The sequence below is a fragment of the Parasteatoda tepidariorum genome, chromosome 1 (genome assembly GCF_982258835.1).
Source record: "Parasteatoda tepidariorum strain Cologne lab strain chromosome 1, Ptep-v5.0, whole genome shotgun sequence".
Classification (NCBI taxonomy): domain Eukaryota; kingdom Metazoa; phylum Arthropoda; class Arachnida; order Araneae; family Theridiidae; genus Parasteatoda; species Parasteatoda tepidariorum.
Genome location: NC_141755.1, coordinates 113,417,807 through 113,440,756, shown reverse-complemented (window position 1 = coordinate 113,440,756; position 22,950 = coordinate 113,417,807).

Sequence of the window (22,950 nt, the reverse complement as noted above, 5' to 3'; positions counted from 1 at the left end):
GATACTTTAAACCCGCATGACATTTATTCTCTCTCATATTTAACAGACCCTTTAATAAATCCTTAAAAATATAAGCCAAAAATTTACATAAATAATAAAAAAAAATTTCTTCCACTAAAATTTAACAAATGTACTTAAAATAATTTAAAAAAAAGCAAAAATAGGGAAGAAATATTTTCAATATAAACATCAATTAAATAATATCAGCTTACGAAATGTTACTTTTATTCTTACAAACAGCATTAATATAATGGCCCTTACCTGCTCCAGGGACTGCTGGATTGGGTTCAAAATGACAAGGCCACGGAGTTGAACATTAGTAGTCGTAAACTCGGTATAGGGTCCGCTGTGCAATGACTGTTATATAATAAACTAATAAATTTGGCCGGGATAGCTTGGTTGATAGGGCGTTGGACTTGTGTTCGTGAGAATGGGAGTTTGAATCCAGCCGGCAGAAGAATACCCATGTATAAAATGGTGACTGGTGCATGTTAAATCTGTCGGGGTTACAAAGTCCTCTAAGTTCTCATAACAAATAAATACCACTGGGTTCTAATCTAGCAGTTACCTTGTCTTCTGGATTGGGTTCAAAATTTCAAGGCTACGGAGTTGAATATTACTAGTCGTAAACTCGAAATTGGGTCGACTGTGCAATGACTGTTATAAAATAAACTAATAAATTTGGCCGGGATAGCCTGGTAGATAGGGCGTAAATCCAAAATTGAGTCGGTTGTTCAACGGTGGTTATAAAAAAAAATAAAACTAATAATCAAATTGTATTTTCTTGTTTTCTTTCTAACTCTTTACATATTTTCTACGCACATTCAAAATTTCATGTTTCTATAGATTTTGTAACGTAAAGAAAAAACAATTGAGAAAAAAATTCGCGAAAAAATCATTAAAATTGCAAATGAAATATATTCAAAATGAATCTAAAAAAAAACCTCTGTTAAATATATAGTAGCCCAGCACGCCAAATTTTTACTCTGTGCTTAAAATGTGCTTCTTTTGTAACTTTTTCCCCTCGTTCAAAAATATGTGCAATAAAAGAAAGTTTCTACATAATAGTCTCATCACAATTAACATATTTAACAGTAAAGTAATATTATCAAATTTTTTAATAATATAATGTTAATACTCAACAATAAAAAATAGTGACAGTTATTTTAGGTGTATAGAAATGGAATTGAACTTATAAGGGCCCTATCATTTTCAGTAGCTTAGGGACCCACTAAGCTTAAATCCGGTCCTGGAGAAACTCATTACTATACAATCAGTTTCAGTTAAGGGAGAAATAAAAGCATATTATGAACTATGAATATTCTTAACTCAATCTAAACTGCCGCTAATCTAGCTGAATGTTTAAATTAAAATAAAGAAAGGAGTGCAAATTGTTTTAGTGTTCCTCGTAATTTCAATTTTGACTTTTTTTAGTAATAAAGGTTTTGCTTATTCAACATCTTTTCCCCATTAGATGTTTATTTATCGTCTTTTAAAGTTTATTAATATGGTGCACACCTTAAATGTGAAAGCGCAAAATTAAAATTTTGTTCGGGAAAATCGAAAATTAAATTTCCTGACGTGAGTGCGACAAGCATTTTGTTACCAAGCATGTAAATATTCAGCGATATCGTTAAATACAGATTAATCTCCCCTCAAACTTTGAAGAAATTCTTGGAAGATGCGAATGAAGGACATCGAAGGAAATTAAATAATAAGATCTATTATATTTCATAAGACCTAAATATTATTGAATTTAATAATCTAAATTAGAATTTATTGAACAACATCTTATTTTTTTTTATTTCTCTAGTAATGCTCATTTTTATTTAAAAGTCTATAGCTGCGTAATTCAAACACACTCATTTAGTGCCTTCTGTTAAAGTATTTGACAATTTTTTGAATAATTTGATTATGATTCTTATGCGCTTAAATGTCAGTGGTCATAATTATCTAAAACTCAGAGTAAATAATTTTTTTTAATTTTTTTTATTAATTTCGAAATGAATACTATCGTTTTAAAATGCCTCTCTTCTTGATTTAGAATATTTTCTATTTTTGCATGTCACTTTAATTTATTTATTCACTCCCGAGTGTCCATGAAAATTTTCTTTTAAAATTAATTTTTCTTTTGTTATCCTTAACAAATGATGCATCAAAACAAAAGTTTTCTTTTCGAAATTATAAAAGCTCATATAATATGCGACAACTGCTATTTTTCACTTCCAGTTTTGCTTTTGCTATTTCACTTACTTTCTATTCATTCTTTCTATTCTTATTTGATATTTCACTTACTTTCTATTCATCCACTTGGATTAGTCTGCGTAGGGACCGAGGGTGTGCGGCACTGGTTCTCGTTAAACTGTTCTACCGTAAAGTGCTCGACTTTGTTTGCAGGTCGTCGAGCTACCGAAACAGGGGAGCCATCCCCTCTGCAGAGGATCAAAATTGTGATGGCATGTCATCCTCAGGGGCTATGTGATACGACAGTTTCGTTTTTGGTTTGGCTCTCAAAACTGTTACGTCAAATGCCAGCTGTTTGCTTGAAGGTCTGTTAGAGATGGATATGTATGGCTGTTGGGGACTGGATGAAGAAAAAGCACTCCAGCAATAGAAGCAGGTCGAATGATAGTGAAAAGAAAATCGACTAGAATAGATTTTGCTGAACCTCTCCTTTCCCCGGCAGGTATGCTTAATCCCTCTTAATCTAACTTAATTTTTCAAACTGCTTAATTAAAATTGACTATAATGTTTATGAAAGATGTCTTTACTAGTAATTTTTCATTTAATAAGAACTGTCTGATTTAAATTTTTTTAAATTTCTTGAATGTATTTTAATAAGAAAGGGTAATAATATTAATATAAATTTAACTGTAAAATTTTAAGTTTGGTGTTAATATTAAATAATTAATACTTCAGCTGTTTTGAGTATCTAATATATTTTACGTATAAACAAATTATGCCACACTGTTTATTATACTATATTTATAATGACTGCAGTAATTTGTGTTTGAAACTTGCATATTGTATCTAAAATTGATGTACATTTTGCATTCCTAATTTCTTTTCCTGAAAATGGATAACTTAATGGCTAGAATGTATTTAAAATTGCACCAATTTCAAACGTCTATTCAGTGTGAATTTTTTGGTAAACACACGAGTTTCAAAATGCAGTAGCAAAAAAATATATATTTTAAATAAATACTAATGCTAGACCTATACAATCAAGAAAACTAAACTCTGGAATAGAAATTTAGGTAGCCAATTTGTATGGTAACTTTTTGAAATTTATGGTAGAATAAGTTCAGAAAAATTAAAGCATGTATAACGTTTCAAAACTAATTAGCACAGATTAAAAACTGGAGTTTCTGGATTAAACACTAATTAGATCTTCGAAAATTATGCGATTACTTACATGGGATGAAACTCAGAATATTCAACTGTTAGCGCAATGAGATTAGAAAATATAAATTTACCATATCATGAAAAGTTGAAACTTGGGTTTAGTCGGAAGCATATATGGCAGTACTTTTACTTTCGTTACTTGTACCGCCGGAACAAGTAAAAAGTACGTACTTTTACTTGTACTTTGTTACTTTTTAAATTTAGTACTTTTACTTGTACTTTCGTTACTTTTTTAGGGAAAAAGTACAAGTATTTGTAACGGAAATTTCGAACGAAATCGTTACTTTTTTTCTAAAGCTCGGTAAGCTTTCTAAAAAAAAAATATTAAATTGAAAAAAAATGCTTATGTTTTTTCTTAATTAATAAAATTAATGTGCAATATACATGCATTCACAGCTAACTTCGTGTTTAAATACCTATTGTTTCAACTTATACTGCACATTCAATTATTTTTTACTAGCTCAAAGATCACAAAGCTATCTGAAAGCCTGTGTTTGCTTTGTTTACGTTTGTGCTTTTGAAACGCGTCTCTAAAGAGTAAAACAATCTTAAATCAATGGTAATTTAAATAAATAAAAATAATAAACTAAAAATTAAAATCAATAGATAAAATTTCTTTTTCGTGCAAATCCATAAAAAGTTTGAAATTAAAACTATATTTGATTTTAAAATTATATTATACGATTATATTATAAAATTATACTATAATATTCTTTCGAATTTAAAAATAAATTTAAATCCATAACTTTCAAAATTAAAAATAATTAAATAAATGACAACAATTTGGCAAAAAACTTTAAAGAGCATAAGAATATTATTCAATAAAATTTTAGGTTACTTTGAATTTTCGATTTCCTAGAAATGTACTTTTAAATCGTTACTTTTTTTGCTTAGTACTTGTACTTTTACTTGTACTTTTTACTCGTTACTTTTTAAAATATGAACTTTTTACTTTTTACTCGTTACTTTTTTTAAAAATACTTGTACTTTTACTCGTTACTTTTTAAGAGTAACGTTGCCATATATGGCCGGAAGTACTTTACTTTATACGGGGATGTCTTTTCACAACAGTAAGGCTTGCAAAGTGTGAACCAGAGGTTTCAAAACAGATTGGAGAATGTGTCAAACGAAGTGGTAGACGGCCGTTCTGCTTTCTCTTCGTGTTTCAGCCGTTTCGGAACTTCTCGATTCATTCATGCAAGTTTCTGCAGTGGATTGGTATCCCCGTAGAGTTCAGACAGCTAACGATATTTTTTGTGAAGGCAGTATTTTTTTTTATTCAGAGAATATGCGTTTGTTCACTGTATTAATAATACTGTGTGGAGTTCCGTTTTAATACGTTATTGTTACAAATAACGCTTCTTCAGAAGCAGCATCTAGGTTACATTTTAATTGTTTAGTACCAAAATTTAACTAGAAAATCTTGCAATAAATTTTAGTAAATAAATAATAGTCTCCTTTTATTGAGCAATTGATTTAATATTGTTCTAAGAGTATTATGTGAATCTATAATTGTTTTGAACATAATATTTTGCTCACACTTTTGCTGAAATATTTTGCACTGAAAGTTATTTATTTAAGACATGATTAAACTTTGCATTTCTCTACTTTTATACTTTTGTACCATGAAATTCATACTATTAATAGATTCTGATATCTAGAAATATGTTTTTAAGTAACAAATTTATATAACGTTTCATTAAACTATTCAAATAAAACAATTCGTTAAACACAAGTTATTTGAATGTTACATTTGATATTTAGACCATAAATTGTTTGCAAAATACTAAAATTTTACTTGGCTTAAAGTTTAATAAGAATTCTCTAATGAAAAGGTTGAGGAATCTTAATAAATAAAGGCTTATCAATATCTTAAGTCGCGATTCAGTTAATTTTAAGGTAAATATAAAAAAAATTACACATCTAAAATTGCGTAAAAATAAAATTTACGAAAATTTCAAATTGGATAATTTAAGAAGAAAAAACTTCATTTGTTTTGTAGTTTAAGAAACAAGACAGTTAAAAATTTAGCAAAAGAATTTAAAATTAACGTTCTTTAAAATTTTGTAAATAGTTATTTGGAAATTTAGAGTAAATACATTACATAACCGTAAGATTTCAATGTGTATAAAATTGTTTCACTTTTATACTCAAATTTAAAACAAATAATTCTGAAGAGTTTTGGTATTTCTGAAGTAAAATTAGGTTTTTTAAAATTCAAATCCACCAATCTTAATCTCGAATACTTTTTAATACAGTTAAAGTATAAATTTAAACAGCCGCCACCACATATTTAGGATAAAATTTCTTAGCAATTCTATATTTTGTACTCTAAGAAAATCTAGTCTTATGTCTTCCATTTCGTAAGTGGAAATAAAATTTAACTCAAGCTTGTTATTAAACTTAAAATCCTCATCTTGTGTTAAATATCCTTTGTCATTGCTCAAATTTTCCAATATTCTATTTCAATCTAAATTAGAATTTTTAAAATATCTTCATGTAATGAACAATGTGATTTTTTTTTAATTCTATACCAATTAAAGTGTCAAATTGATTTGTTAAAAATGTTTGTGCAAATACGCTATTGTGTTTAAGTTAAACGTATTCATATATATTGTAGATCAAATAGAGAACTTCATTTTCCTCTTAAATTATGAATAATTTCTTCTGATATAAAAACGAGGAGGGTAAAAATGTGTTTTCTACCTTCTGAAATTTAGACATTTGCAATAATAAAGTCAAATAAAATTGGCTATTTAAAAACAAAAAAATTCTTCAACAAAACAAAAAAATTGGAAAATTCTTCAGAATTTCTAATGTATCTAAAATTTTCGAGGCTTATTATTATCTTTATTTCAATCAGCCTACACGCTTTTATTTTAATTTTATAAACGTCGTTGAACAGCCGACCCAATTTCGGGTTTATGACTACTAATGTTCAACACCATAGCCTTTTCATTTTGAACCAATTCAAGGAAATTCCTGCATTAGTACCCCCAGAGGTATGATCTGTTATGGGAACATGGAGGACTTCGTGACTCAACATATTTAGCACGCACCAATCAGCATAAACTACACGGGGAGTTTTCGGCCGGGTGGTATTGAATCCACGACCTCTTGGACATGGGCCCAGTGCCCTACCAACCAGGCTATTCCGACCCCTATATGCTATTAGGCAAGGATCATGCAAAATTTGTTTTAGGCTTATTGCAGTAAACATTTATTTAAAATTACTTATAATGAGCCTGTTACAGTGAACTGATTTTGCAAGCTGCCTGAAGTAAATCAAGCTAATTAAGCAACGAATGAGAAATCTTTTAATTAGTATAAATGCTTATAGGCTCCCAACATTGCGCATAAAATAAGTCAGGCTACTAAAAAATACATTTTTAATTGACCGGGTTCCTTGTAAAATGATCAACTGCTTGAAATCAGTCTTATCATTTAATTTGTCTCCGGCAAGTGGCTGGAGCTCAGAGAATACAGCGTTCCTTTTCCAATGAGATGACCCAGGATCGAATCTCAGGCTAGTTGATGCGTAATCTGTTCCCGGTTCGCACCGACCACATTGCCGACGTAAAATACCCTCAGTTGTAGACGGGTGAGAATCCCCTGGCTAATCTTGGTGCTTTCCTCGTATGTAACATAAATGAGAGTTAATTGCATTGAAAAAGTCTTCCATAAAAGCTAGTTTGTCCTAATGCTTGATTTAAGAGTTTCCTTGTGTTCTAGGCTGGGTTCAAAATTAAAGGACTACAAAGTTGAATCTCAACTATTTTAAACCAAAAAAACTTGTCATAAATTTAACGCCAGATATACAGTCTCTGCGAAAATTATTACACTCACTATAAGATTCTATTTAAAATCTTAATTATCAGGTGAGACTCTATACAGCTTTATTATTTTTATGCGACAGAAACCGGTTTGCACTTTTTTACGTTTGTGTATCAGTTGGTTAACATTGTAACGCTACACGTTAAAAATAAATACAAGTAGGAAGTATATAAAAAATCGCCTGAATAAAAACCCATTACATGCATGTTTAAATATAAAAGTATTGCATACAAACTGGTGCAAAACATGTAATTATTAAAACACTAGAGTGTGTAATAATTTGGTCTAATTATTATAATACACTAATATAATACCCGATGTAATAAATAATCTATAATATATCGTCTAATTTATCCAATCATCGAATTTATATTATATATCGTCTAATTTAACTAACTGATTCACAAACATAAACCAGTGCAAACCGGTTTCAGTCGCGAAAAAAACTATAAGGCTGTATAGTATCACCTAATTATTAGGATTTTACATAGACTCTAATAGAGAGTCTAATAATTTGGCCAGTAAAATAAAATTATTCTATAAATTGCACTATATAATGCATTTTCAACTAAAAAGGGGAAACTTCAATAATATTAAAAGAAATATTATCAATACTTTTTGCGAATTGCCCTTTTTGTTGTATGATTTCTTTGCTTCAAAAACCATTTTTGTTTAAAAACAAACACAAGAAGAAACCTAAAGCTGGATTTACTCACTTCTATTTATGTCATATATATTTTATATGCTTCCTTCTTAAAAGATAAATAGTTCTAAAATAAAATACATTTCAAAAAGCAAATTTGTCAAAAAAGATCTCTTTCTGTTAAAAAAGGAACGAATAAACATTTCACCAGCACTCTCTCTCACCAAACACTCATATTTAATTCAGAATTTCAGAAAAAAAAATGCAACTCTATTCGGAATTTATGTTTGATATTTGGCTGCTTCCAAAATAGTAATACTTCCCTAAACAGAAATCAATGTGAAACCTTTTATAAATATCAGATGAAAATAGAAAAGCATCGTAAATATTGATCTTAAATATTCAGTATATTTTTGAGAATATTTTAAGATAAAAGTTTTTAATAACTGTCTAAATTTTTGTTACGAGTTTGACTTACTTCGGAATATTTTCGAAATGTCAGATTTAATATGGCTATATTTTATTCTGAATCAACGAATTGAGCATTTCTATATAAAAGATTTTCATTCCTTGCTCGCTTTGCTCACCAATCTCTACAATTTAAGGAGATATTTTTACGTCCTAACGATATTTTTTTATATTTTATTTTATAACCGTCGTTGAGCAGCCCGACCAATTTTGGGTTTACGCTTACTAATGTTCAACTTAGTAGCCTTGTAATTTTGAACCAATCCAGAAGACAAGGAAGCTCATGGATCAGTACCCCCAAAGGTAGGAATTGTTATGGGAACATGGAGGACTTAGTGACTGGACAGATCTAACGTGCATCAGCCGTCATTTACTACACGTGGAGTCTTCAGCCAGCTGGGATCGAACCCACGACCTCTTGGACATGGGCCCAGTGCCCTATCAACCAGGATATCCCGGCCTTTCCTAACGGTATTTAAATTGTTGGATTTAAATTGAAAAAAAATTAGTTTAAAGATCACAAAATGTTTTAATGCATATTCGGTTCGTCCCGCATGTAATTTGGTTCGTTTTAACACATCCCGTTAACGCAGAAGAAACGCAAAAGAATATCAAACGTTCATTTGTCTTCTTACTCTAATTGGATTTCGTACTCGTCCTACTAATAAATAAAATTTTCCTTTTTAGGAATTAATCAGAAAGTTAAAGATCGTTCCTCTCCAGCGCAGCAAAGAATGCATTTCAATTAGTATAAAAAAAAGACAAAAATTTTTTTTTTATATTTTAATGCTTTCCATGAGCAAACGATAATTAAATTTAAAATTGATGGTTTTATTACTTTTAGCTCAAATAGCCTTTTTCATTCTATTTTATTAAAAAAGATCTATTATAAATGGAAGACAGTAAGCTATTAAATTATATGAAATTAAAAAACAGTTTGATATGGTGAAAAACCCCATTCAAACTTCACGGTAAATCAAAAAAAAAAAAAAAAAACGCACCAAGGATGTATTATAATTGGTTTTGCGATTGTTATTAAATCTAACATTACAAATGCAATTGTTAATTCGAAATTAACGGAAGGAAAACTTTTCAAATTGCATACTTTTTAACTAAATTATCGAGGCTTTTTAAATTTAGTAAAGAGAGTTTTAAAGATTTCTGATTTCCGACAACAGCAATGTAGGTTAACATTGAATATTGTCCCACAGTGGACTGAACGCAAAGATTCGGTTCACAGTAGAACACCAAAGTCAAGCATCACTGGCTGCGGTCAGTAAGCGGGTGGGTGACTACTTTGATCAGCCTTAAACCGTCGCCAATAGCCCATTGTGCAAGTGCGTCGTAAATAAAGTACCTACCTACCCTGTTTGGTTCGACAGATTTAGTTTCGATTTGAATAAGGAAAACTTAAACCTAGTCAGTTTGATTGGTTATCACTGAAACCTCATCTAAAATTCTGTCCTCGAAATTCGTAATTTTCGGTTACGATAAAAACTTTTTTTAAGTTTCTCCTCCGCAAAATTAGTGGAAAGTTAACTTACACTTGCGCATCCATTACTTTAATTGCATTTAGTATTCATTATTTTAATTGCACTAGCTTAATGATTTTAAGGATGATCTACTCTCGAGGATTAATGGTCACCCATGTAAAAATGTCCTTTATTCAATATTGAAATAGATTTATGCACGAAATTAAAATAAATCTCAATTGACGTTACAAAATGCACTTTTGTCTTTCAAAGTACATCACATCCTTAAAAAATATAACTTCTAAGCATTTAATAAAAACAATTAATGTAAAATTCCCACTTATGTCTATAAAGAAAAAAATTAAAGGCATGAGACAACTATAAATGTGGTGACGTGGACCACACGGCCTAATGTTCTTTATTTGATACACCGAATATAAAATTAAATATTTAAATGTGCGCAAAAAACTATTTTTTTGTACAAATAGATATTAAGTTAGAAATTATCAATGATGTTATTTTTAAAGTATGTGAAGAACTGAATCGCTTATACTAAACTTGAAGACAATGACTAACGCTTAACCCATCAGAAAACTCCATTTCGTTTTTCGCTCATCCCTATTTAATGAATGAATTAATATTTGAACAAAACTGTATTAACAACAAGTGTCCTCCGCAGCTTAAAAGAAAAAATTTATTTAAGCTTTAGTAGATAAAGAGTTTTATTAAGGATTGGAAATTTGAACAAATTATAGGGAGAGTGTTGAACTAATTATGAATCAAATAAAACAAATTACCTAACGACTACCAAGAACTTCATATATTTAAATAAAAATTTATAAAGAAAACGATTAAGTCATTAATAGTTAGGCTTTTTGCCGTAGCGAAGCACTCAATCTATTTGAATGAGAGGGGTTGCTTTGTTTTGAAAGAAAGAAGTCTCTTAAATGTACCAATATTCGAGCTAAAACTATTCTAGCTAAACTCTAGTGGATATTTCTCTGTCCACTTAATAAGTTTATAATTTTTAAAAATTTTCTCCGACTTTCAATGATATATTATGTTATTTCACAAATGTTATAAGTTGAAGGTTTTTTTATTTAATTTATTCTTGCAGCTTTAAGATTTTTTTTATGTATGAAAAGTTTGAAAGTAATAGAAAAGAAATTTAAAAAAAAAGTATTTTTCCCAGTGTGAATTGGAAAATGAGAAAAAAAAATTTATTTAAAAAAAATTCCAAATATTCTGGTTAATTTTGATAAAACTTAAACTAAAACTATCTAATCCATAGCACTATAAATTGTACCATAACATTTATTCGTGTAAAGAATGTTCGATATTTGTTCTTAACTTTTATCATTGAAATAAATCCTAAACCAAACGCTAAAAAATATTCATGGATTTAATAGATACATATTTATGGAAATTTAAAAATAAATGCTCTTTAATCATTCACGAACTTAATACATTTCAAGAAATAATGTATTTTAAGATATTAATAATCGCAATATGAAATTAGTTGTAATTAAGTAAAAGATCGAGATTAAATCATTATTTTTATCATAAATATCATCTTAATATTAATTACAAGTCAACAAGCTTACTTAATATGCTATTTAATTAGTATTTATGATAAGACATTTATAAATTAATTAATGTGATTAAACAAAGTGTTTTGTGTTTGTAAAAGCCAATTAATGATTGTCAATGAAAAACCAATTTGACGCTACAACTCAAATGTCTTATTTATGTCTTTTCCATTTGTAACTTTAACTGTTTTTATAATTAAATGGATATAATTAATAATAAATAATTAATAATAATTAAATGGAATATAAAAAGGTACTAATGGTTTGTTTATAAGGGTTACTTATATTATCAAGGATGTATTTATAGGGTTTATATTACAGAGTTGCCGCCAACATTGTTTTTATTCGAATTTTAATGTCTCAATTTTCAAAATTAGCTGCAATATAAGAGATTTTTTTTCAAATTTAACCTAGTTTTAACATGTCACATTGCATGTTTTACAATGTTGTGAGTTTGTGAGGAAAGAGCATTCGATAACGTCAACTCTCAGCTATCAAAAGGTTCCCTAAGATTTAATCGTGTTAGTATATCTTATATATTTATGATATTTATTAAGTGTAATAGTTACGCCATAATACTTCCCCCAGAATTTTATCAGGGACAGAATTCGATGAACTGATACCTCTAATTTCATTAACAAAAGGCCGTAAAAGCTGTGTTAAGTTCACAGAATTGAGAGTTTGCTGTGAGAGCTGTATTAACACTATACATACCATAACTGGTCTAATGACCATTAAAGAACTTTTGCATCGAAAATGTGCTAATCATCTTTCCCATTTGACTTCATGACTTTTTCTAACAATTATATACAGTTAATGTATTTTTTTTTGGTATTTTGTTTGTTTCGAATAATACTTGTATACCTATTTTTACCACAACCGGTCATTTGACCGGCAGAACAATTTATTGCTTTACAAGGATATCGGATCAGAAATTATGATGCAATGCGTGTTCAACGTATTGCATTCGATGAGTTGCACATTTCTGCAAAGACTTGCGTAGTTAGTTCATTCAGAATAACTGAATTAAAATTTCAAGGAAGTACCTAAAATTTTAGATTGGCATTTTCGTGTCAGAAAAAGTAATCAGTTGCTTATTTTATTTTGATAGATTTACTTCAATTCTAACTAACTTAGTTTTTATCCAGATCGAAACTATCGAACAATGTCGAAACAATCGAGACTGCACAAGTTCTTAGAAGAAATAATATTAATTATAGGAATAATTATAAATATTATAATTCTTATGATTAAACGAATAATCATGAGAATTATAGAAATAATAATTAGAAGAAATATGTTTGCGGAAAATGTACAATTTAAACACCCTGTATATGTAAAAAATGAGTTTAGCGATGAATTGAAATTCTTTTTCTTTGCGTTTGTAATACATAAAAATTGGCAATATACAAATTTGTTCAATTACAATAAAGTTTTTTTTCCAGTTTATTTCCTTCCTAACATCCATATTTCATGCATTCAATCAAGAAACATTCATTTGACCGGCTATGGCAGAAATAGGTATACACCAAGTGTTGGTATGTTTAGTGTTGAGTTCTCCAGTGCTGCTATTAGCGGTCGAGCGTTTGTAAGAATGTCTTCTCGACAACGAATGTTTCATTTAAAAATTGCGAAATACTTGCAATTTTTTTTTTATTGTTTTATGCAATTTGATTTCGTAAAAGTAATTAAGTACATCAAAAATACGTCCCTTTCCTTTGAAATAACAATGATTCACATTAGCATTTGAAAGTGTGAACAAAGTGATAATCTATTTTTCGTAATAGCTAGTTTGAATATTAGTTATAAGTGATACGCAAATTCTGTTAACGCTCAGCCACAGGGTCATTTTCATTGCATTCATGGACAGATCCGTGGAGATTTGTACCCATCAAAAAATTAATTTCGTTAGAAATTTCTAAATTAACCTAAGTAGTTTCCAGGCTTCACTGATTGCTGAACTACAAAAAGTAGCGACTACAGTAGTTTTTCACTCTTGCAGTTAGGTGCAAAGCAGTTTGTTCTAAGTGTTGAATTACAGAGGGCAGCAGAAATTTGCATGGCGAACTGCAAAATCTTTGAACATTTTGAACGTCAAAAAAATAATAACTTTAGAAAAATAAATTGATGCAGATTTTAATTTTTACAAAAGTTAAAGAATCTAAGCCTAGGTAATTGAAGTTTAATAATTACGGAGTAACTGAGATTTTACTCAAACAACGAATTACAAAATTCTCGCTTTATAATTTCTTAAAGTGTCTTATTTAAAAGTTCACTTTTAGACAAAAGTTTAGTTATTTAAGGTTAGGAGGACAAATTTTGCCCGATTTTTACTATATTATTTACCAAATATTTGATTAAGTACACGAACTTAAATCACAAGAATTTATGAAGCGATATAATAATTTAAAACTTTAATTTGTCAATTTTCCTCTGTTTAAACTAAAAGTAGACTTAAGTACTTAAAATATGATCGACTTACAGTACAAGTGACAAGTTTTGTTTATTGAAACAAATTGAAAATTTTTAAACTCATAAAAGGGAAACAGTTTAGAAGTTCGTATCTCACGGAACAATTCGCCTAACAATGTAGCTAAAGGACAGAGGTGAGGAACCAACACTTTGTTTGACTTTTAATTATACAAATTTATTTTTCTTTTAAAAAAATAAACTTAGTTATACCAATTTCGACCGAATCAGAAAAGCTCATTTAAGGGAAAAATTTAAACTTTGAGACAGTTTAGAACCACATTAAACAGATAAGCTCTTTCAAAACATTTTTGTGCTAAATCATTTAAGCTTAAGTCTCAAGTCCAGAATTTCGTGTATTTCTTTATATTCATTATTAAAGTTGTCCTCGCAGCTTTTCGCCAATCAGCCTCAAGACTTTCACAACATGTTACATTTATTTCAAATTGGCCCTAACTATTTTCATGTGAAAGCGGATTTTTACGGAAACCTCAAAAAATTGTATTTTTAGCGAGAGTGTTAAGTACAGAAACTTCTTTATCCCCGTTCCTTTATCCTTAATCTTAAAATAAAGACAAAATCGAAAATTCATAACCAAAACAATTTTATTTATACTAAATACAAATACATAGACCAGTTAGTTTTTTAAATTTGTCTTATTATATTTTAAGAAAAATTGTTCTGACGCAAGATTAAATCTATAACCAAAATACATTTATTGAACATAGTATAGATAACATAGTAATATTTCTTTCAATCACAGCATTAAGTTTCGAACACTAGTGTATTACAATTATACATTATAAACATTTGTCACTAATTTGTTTCGTTAAAAAATTTAGCAAACAAAATCATGATTTACATATCCTTCATTAAAACATTAAGAAAAGTCCAGTGATTAATAAATTTTAAAAAATTTGACATTATAGACATCTGATATTAAATTTCTGACATTATAGACATCTGATATTAAATTTCTGACATTATAGACATCTGATATTAAATTTCTGACATTATAGACATCTGATATTAAATTTCTGACATTATAGACATCTGATATTAAATTTCTGACATTATAGACATCTGATATTAAATTTCTGACATTATAGACATCTGATATTAAATTTCTGACATTATAGACATCTGATATTAAATTTCTGACATTATAGACATCTGATATTAAATTTCTGACATTATAGACATCTGATATTAAATTTCTGACATTATAGACATCTGATATTAAATTTCTGACATTATAGACATCTGATATTAAATTTCTGACATTATAGACATCTGATATTAAATTTCTGACATTATAGACATCTGATATTAAATTTCTGACATTATAGACATCTGATATTAAATTTCTGACATTATAGACATCTGATATTAAATTTCTGACATTATAGACATCTGATATTAAATTTCTGACATTATAGACATCTGATATTAAATTTCTGACATTATAGACATCTGATATTAAATTTCTGACATTATAGACATCTGATATTAAATTTCTGACATTATAGACATCTGATATTAAATTTCTGACATTATAGACATCTGATATTAAATTTCTGACATTATTGACATCTGATATTAAATTTGACATTATTGACATCTGATATTAAATTTGACATTATTGACATCTGATATTAAATTTGACATTATTGACATCTGATATTAAATTTGACACTATTGACATCTGATATTTTAGGTCTGATATTTATCTTGTTAAACGGTTTGTATATTTTAAAATAGAGCTCTACTGCATTATGTTCGTCGTATCGTTACGAAATTCTGCGATTAGAATGTTGAACTTTAAAATTAAGTCAACTGTCATAAATTTAGAACATTTGTTATATTTAGATAGCTAATTATTTAAACTGGCATTTTTATTCAATTCTTTTAAATATTATATGCTTAACTTAGATTAATTTTATAACATATAATTTGAACAGTAGAGCTCTATATTAGAAGTTTTCTATTTAAAGTTTGAGAGTTAAAGACAGGATGAAAGAGTTTGAAATAAAAAATACAAATCTTCCCTAATATAGCAGTTTTGCAACGACATACATCAACAGCATTGACATTATGAAAAATATAAAAATTAATGAATCTTTTCAAGTACTCATATTTGATAGTATTAATTTCATTTTAAACTATACGCAGAGATTACACATTTTACATTAAAGACGGATTATACATGAAAACTAAAAAACAGCAGAAAACGCCCCAAATATGCAGTTCAGGTTGATGTCAATTTAACTGATACAAGATATTTAGAAAAAACTAACGTTTAGGATTTCAGTAAGCCTAAGTTGCGCATAGAAATAATATTATTTAATGTGAATTTAATAAAATGTACAAGTTAATGCAAGTAATAGAATTTTCCATGTGCTATAAAATTTAGGTCTTGCAAACCTAATTCTAAAAATATGCTGGTCCAAGAATATAAATTTAACTCAAATAAGAAATAATTTATTATTGTAGACATATTTCTTAGTTACTTTAAAAGAAACATTGCAAAAACTTAGAATTCAATGAAAACTATTAAATGCAAATTTTAAGCAATTAATCGGTCAGTAATGAAATTTGTTTTTTTATTAGATTTTAATAAAAGTACGAGTTAATTGTCACAGTTAATTTTCACTGAAACTTTGCGAAAATTTTAAAAATTTGCGAAAGTTTTATCATTTTTATTTCAGATTTTAAACTTTTAGAAATCTAACAAGTATGATAGCTGTACTAGTTAAACTTTCGGCATGAAACTTTTAAATATTTGTTTAGCGATATCATCAAAATTGAGATTGTAGACTAAATCGATGATTACCTGTACACTATTCCCTGCTATCAAAAAGTTTTAACATTTTAAGCACGTAAGATGCTACCTTTGCCCCCAAAAGATCCTTCCTAAGGTCTATATAGTCTGATTACAACGCTCTGTAATTAGGCTATTTTTCCACAATTTAACTTGTCTGCTAAAGCTAGTATTTACTCATCTAACGGTTCAAATTGGCAAAGTTGGGAAAATGTTACTCCTTTATTCACTGTTTTCCAACCTAACTACATAGAAAAACTGGTGTTTGTTAAGCGGAGAAGAATGCAAAACTAGACTAAGTGCAGGACCATCAATGGGTTAAAAACTGAGTTAAAAACTAAAAGTTTGAGTAAAAAGTTCTTGATCATTTTACTTTGGAATTTCCTTAATTAAAATTGCTATCAATTTATTGTATTTTACAAACTAAATTACAACTCGTACCTTTATTAAAATCAAAACCGCATCGCCTGCCTATTCGAGCAGTACATAATTGCAACTTAGCACATCAGGCACACAGATTTACACAACAGACAGGGTAGAATTTAAATAACTTAGAAAACTTGTATGAGCTGTCGACAAGTGCTGAGCACCTTAAAAAAACTCAGTTTACGTCAAATATTTATGCTTATAATTTAGACTAAAATTTTTAGTCTGAAACATTTTTAACAAAGCAAACCAGAATCTTTAAATCCAGCCTATCGACACAGATCACATTACAGTTTGCATTGGTTCGTCCTTAGATCTTTAATTATAAAGTCATTTAAAAATATTCCACAAATTATAAATGCCTATAAATTTATAAGTATTTATCAGTACTATAACATCTCACATAGTCAAAACAGAAAAAAAAACTACCCGATAACGAATGTAGTTTGCTATAATGAACCCATGAAAAATATCAATACTTTGTACTATGACCTGCGTACTTAAAATCTTATCTGTTAATTGATCTCTTTCTGTAGCTGAGCAACTGCAAACCAAGAATAGAAAAGAGCAGAGATTTCCTAAATGGAGCTGCATCAGAAGTTCTAAACTGCTTTTTAACTCGCTCAAATTTGTAATGATCAAAAACAATTTTTATATATCAAACTAACAATATTTTCCCTTACTGATAGCAAACACCGAAAATTTGCAAGCATTCCATAAGGGACAGTCGAAAAACTTCAAATAAGGGTGAAAAGATTAGAACTAGGAGGGCAAACTGGTAGCATATAACTTTTGGCTAACAACCCTGACAGCTAATAAACTGGTGTGGAACTTTTATTCTAGTTTAAATTTCATAATATGCTGCCTTCTAATTGATTTATTCTGCCTCTTAAAAACTTTGCTTTCGCAAAAACCATTTTTAAAACTCATTAACACTTTAGTTTATTAGGAATCTACACCTTTTTTCCGCTTAGGAAAGGACACTAATATTTTAGTAAAATTAAGAGACCTGCAAAAGTAAGACTTGCATAAATTTTGATTAATAAATGTGTTGTAGTTTCTACTGGATTGCATCATCGAACACAGCGAAAACTGGTGTATTATAGGATAACATTGTATTGAATGGGGGAAGTGAGTTAAGAAAAGGTGCACTGTCTTCGTAAACTACTATGTGGTATTGTGGATAACTGCTTGGGCTTTGTAGATATTTTGTTCACATTTTGTTTTGACTATCTCTTAAATGTTAAGTAAGAGTAAGATTTTATCAGTAAAATTTTTTAAAGTTATTAAGATAAAACATGATTCTAAGAATAAAGTTTTCTTTTAACTCTATTTCTATCGCAAAACTAGCTAAAGAAACTAAGAGAAGTTTATTATAAATACTCAAAATATTTAAATTGCAAAAGGTCAAGTTTGAAAGTCCCCAGGAACGGTACAAATTATAACACTGAACTTTCACAATAAAGTAATAAATTATTTCGTAAGATATTAAGTATTTTTTCTTTATAGAGCATGATTTGTTTTACTAAAAATTCACCGTTTCTAAAAAAGTTTAGATTTTGTAACTTTAAACTATTAGGCATTTGAAAGAATTCATAATGTATTCCTTAAAATAAACAGACTGTTCTACATACTATTTGACTTTCAATATGCCCGATGTATTGTAATGTTTAAAATTTTTGAAAAGTGATTATTAAATCTCAAAACTAAATACGGCTTTTATTCTGAAAAATCTAATTCACCTATTTCTGAAAGATTATGTTCTAAACGAAAAGAAAGAACTTATTTCACTACTGAAGCAGCAAGTTAGTGTTAGGGTAATGTTAAGATAAGTTAAGTGATTAGTAAATTAGGTATTTTTTATTACTCCAGTAGCAAAATAAGACTTAACCGTCTACAAACTTACGAAAGTCTGTCAAGATTAAAAAGTTTAAATATCATCAATCTTTAAAAAAAAAATAGCATTTAAGTACTTTAATAAAAAAAAGTTCTCATAATTCATAAAAATTTAAGAAACTGACAATTCTACTTTTAACGCGTATTTTCTAAAATGGTTTTAATTATGTATCCCAAATTTTACATTAATCTAAAAGCAATTTTTTTATTGAAATTTTATTTTTGACGTCAACTTTACCAAGTCTATATACATTAATTTTAATATTAATATTTTAATTGAAAGTTTTAGTATGTAGAACGGTAAACATGTTTATTTATTTTACTCCCTCTGTTTCCTGAGTATGTTTACGAAGCAAGATTAAAAGCTAAATATTAAACTAGATATTTTAAATCGTATATTATAAGTTTAACTATACTAATTCTGTATTTATGAATTGAAATTTTTTAATTTAAATCCTTTGAATTACTAAAATTTATTCACAATAAGTACATTATATTTGGATAAATTTATGTATTGCAAAAGTTTTTGAAAATTATATTTTAAATGGTATTTGTTTTTAAAGACAAATTAAAGATATTTCAATGGGTAATTGTTATTCAAGAGCTTTCGATAATATTTTTTTACTTTATGAAATTTGTACAACATAATTATTAAATCGGTTTATATTTATTGCTGATTTAATTATTTGATTGTAATGATACCTATCCTAAAGAACTAAATTTAATTAAGGCTAATTCAGAAAATAACTGCATAATTTTTAGATCTTAATATTAAACCTGTTAACAATAAAGTTTTCATTGGATTATATGATAAGAGATTTTAACTTTAATGTCACTAGTTTAACACATTTTAATTCCAACCTTTACTTTAAAAGATTTTTAAGAATATTGTGATTGGTCAAATTCTTCGATTTAAGTTTATTTGTAATAATAAAGCTGATTTTCTTTCAGCTATTGGGATTTTCAGGATTACCTTAGAGAATAATAATTTTTTTTAATTACTACAATCAGGCAGATCTTGGAGAAAAACAAAGAGTATAACATTGACACATACGACTTATTTATTGACTTCAAAGCTGCCTACGACAGCATCAACCGAAGAAAACTACTTGAGACTATGTTGGAGTTTAATATCCCAAAGAAGCTAATCAGCCTCACAAGAATGACACTCAAAAGAGTTTCGTGCAGAATAAAAATCTCGTTAAGTCTCTCTGAACCATTTTTCACCGAAGAAGGCCTCAGACAGGGTGATTCCTTTTCTTGCCTGCTATTTAACATAGCTTTGGAAAAGGCCATTCGAGACTCTGGTATCAACACAAATGGAACAATTTTACAAAGAACTGCCCAACTACTCGCTTTTGCTGATGATATCGACATAGTTGGAAGAACAAAACTCTCAGTCATTGACGCTTTTGTAGCGCTTGAGAGTGCGGCGAAGTAGATGGGACTAGTTATAAATGTAGACAGAAAAGTTTTTGATTGCAACAAATAAAACTCCTGATCGATCTCCTCTGGAGATAATGACTTACTCTTTTGAAACTGTTAACCAGTTCAAGTACTTAGGAACCTTGATCTCTAGCCACAACAACCTGAAAATCGAAATAAATAACAGAATTTTCATGGCTACGGCCTCAGAAACCAACTCAAATCGTCAGTGTGAAGACAAAGTTAAACATCTACAAAACTTTAATCAGGGCTATAGTTACGTATGGAAGTGAGTACTGGACCCTAATCAAAACAGGAGGAAAAACTGCTAATTTTAGAAAGAAAAATTTTGAGGAAAATCTTTGGATCTCTTCAAGAGAATAACGTAAGGAGAATTCTTTACTACCACGAAATTTACAAAAAATATGACAAATTCGGTGGGACCGACATTGTGAGAACTATTAAAGCATCACGCATTAGGAGGCTGGGCCACCTCATCAGAAATTCTGATGCCGTCCCTGCCAAAAAAGTGACTTTTTCCACAATTGAAGGGACGAGACGTAGAGGACGACCACCTACAAGATGGATAGACGACATTGAAAAGGACCTCAAGCTATTAGGAGTCAACCGATGGCGGGCCGTCGCACCGGACAGGGCCAGATGGAGGAAAATCTGCGAGTCAGCCTTGGCGTGTGAAAGGCTGTTGCTCTTATGAAGAAGAATTATGTTTAAATTCAACATATTTTAAAAACGTTCAAATAGTTCAGCCGATATTGAAGGCCGCATAAATAGGTCTATGCGGCCTTCAATATAGGCTAAATAAAATTTATATTTTATTTTGATTTGGTTACATTAACTGTGACTGCAGCTATTTTTTTATAAGTGGGCGTATCATTTTTAAGTCTTACTATGCCCTTTTGAGTAGTGTTTGCTAGTTTATTATTTTGCTGTATTTTTCAATTCTTATGATTTTCTCTTATTTGTTTATCCATTATGGGGCCTCAGGGCACTTGTTTCCCGGGGCACTTGTCCTCGGAGCAACAGTTGTGGTTTTTCGACCGACAACAGAAAGGCTCCTGTGTGTCAACTGTCGCCGGATTAAGTGCTGTCCTGCCAACACACATGTTTTATTTTTAAAAAAAACAGGAAAAAGCAATATCTAAATTAAAATATTCTGTTTTGGAAAACTGGTGTATTACAGGATAACATTGTATTGAATGGGGGAAGTGAGTTAAGAAAAGGTACACTGTCTTCGTAAACAACTATATTGGTATTGTGGATAACTGCTGGTGATTTGTAAATATTTGGTTTACATTTTGTTTTGACTATCTCTTAAATGTTAAGATTTTATCAGAAAAAATTTTTAAAGCTACTAAGACTGAGATAAAACATGGTTCTATGAATAAAGTTATCTTTTATCTCTATTTCTAGCACAAAACTAACTAAAGAAACTAAAAGAAGTTTGTTATAAATACTCAAAATATTTAAATTGCAAAGGTCAAGTTTGAAAGTCCCCAGGAACGGTACAAATTATAACACTGAACTTTTACAATAAAGTAATAAATTATTTCGTAAGATATTTAGTATTTATTTCTTTATAGAGCATGATTTGTTTTACTAAAAATTAACCCGTTTCTAAAAAAATTTAGATTTTGTAATTTTAGACTATTAGGTATTTGAAAGAATTCGTAATGTATTCCTTAAAATAAACAGACTGTTCTACATACTATTTGACTTTCAATAAGCCTAATGTATTGTTTAAAATTTTTCAGAAGTGATTATTAAATCTCAAAACTAAATACGGCTCTTATTCTGAAAAATGTAATTCACCTATTTCTGAATGATTATGTTCTAAACGAAAATAAAGATCTTATTTCACTACTGAAGCAGCAAGTTAGTGTTAGGGTAATGTTAAGGTAAGTTAAGTGATTAGTAAATTAGGTATTATTTGCTATAGTAAATTAGGTATTATTTGCTACTCCAGTTGCAAAAATAAGACTCAACTTTCTACAAACTTACGAAAATTTTTGGCAAGATTAAAAAAATTTAAATATCATCAATCTTTAAAAATATAAAATAGCATTTAAGTACTTTGATAAAAAAATTTCTCACAATTCGTAAAAATTTAAGAAACTGACAGTTTTTACTTTTAACGCGTATTTTCTAAAGTGGTTTAAATTATGTATCCCAAATTTTACATTAATCTAAAAGTAATATTTGTATTCAAATTTTATTTGACATAAACTTTACCAAGTCTATATTCATTAATTTTAATATTGATATTTTAATTGCCAGTTTCAGTATGTAGAACAGAAAACATGTTTATTTATTTAACTCCCTCTGTTTCCTGAGTATGTTTAATATTTTGCTTTAAATCTTGTTTTGTGAACTAGACTTTTTAAATCCAATATTAAACGCATAAGTATACCAATTCTGTTTTATGAATTGAAAATTTTTAATTTAAATACATTAAATCACTAAAACTTATTTATATTAAGTAAA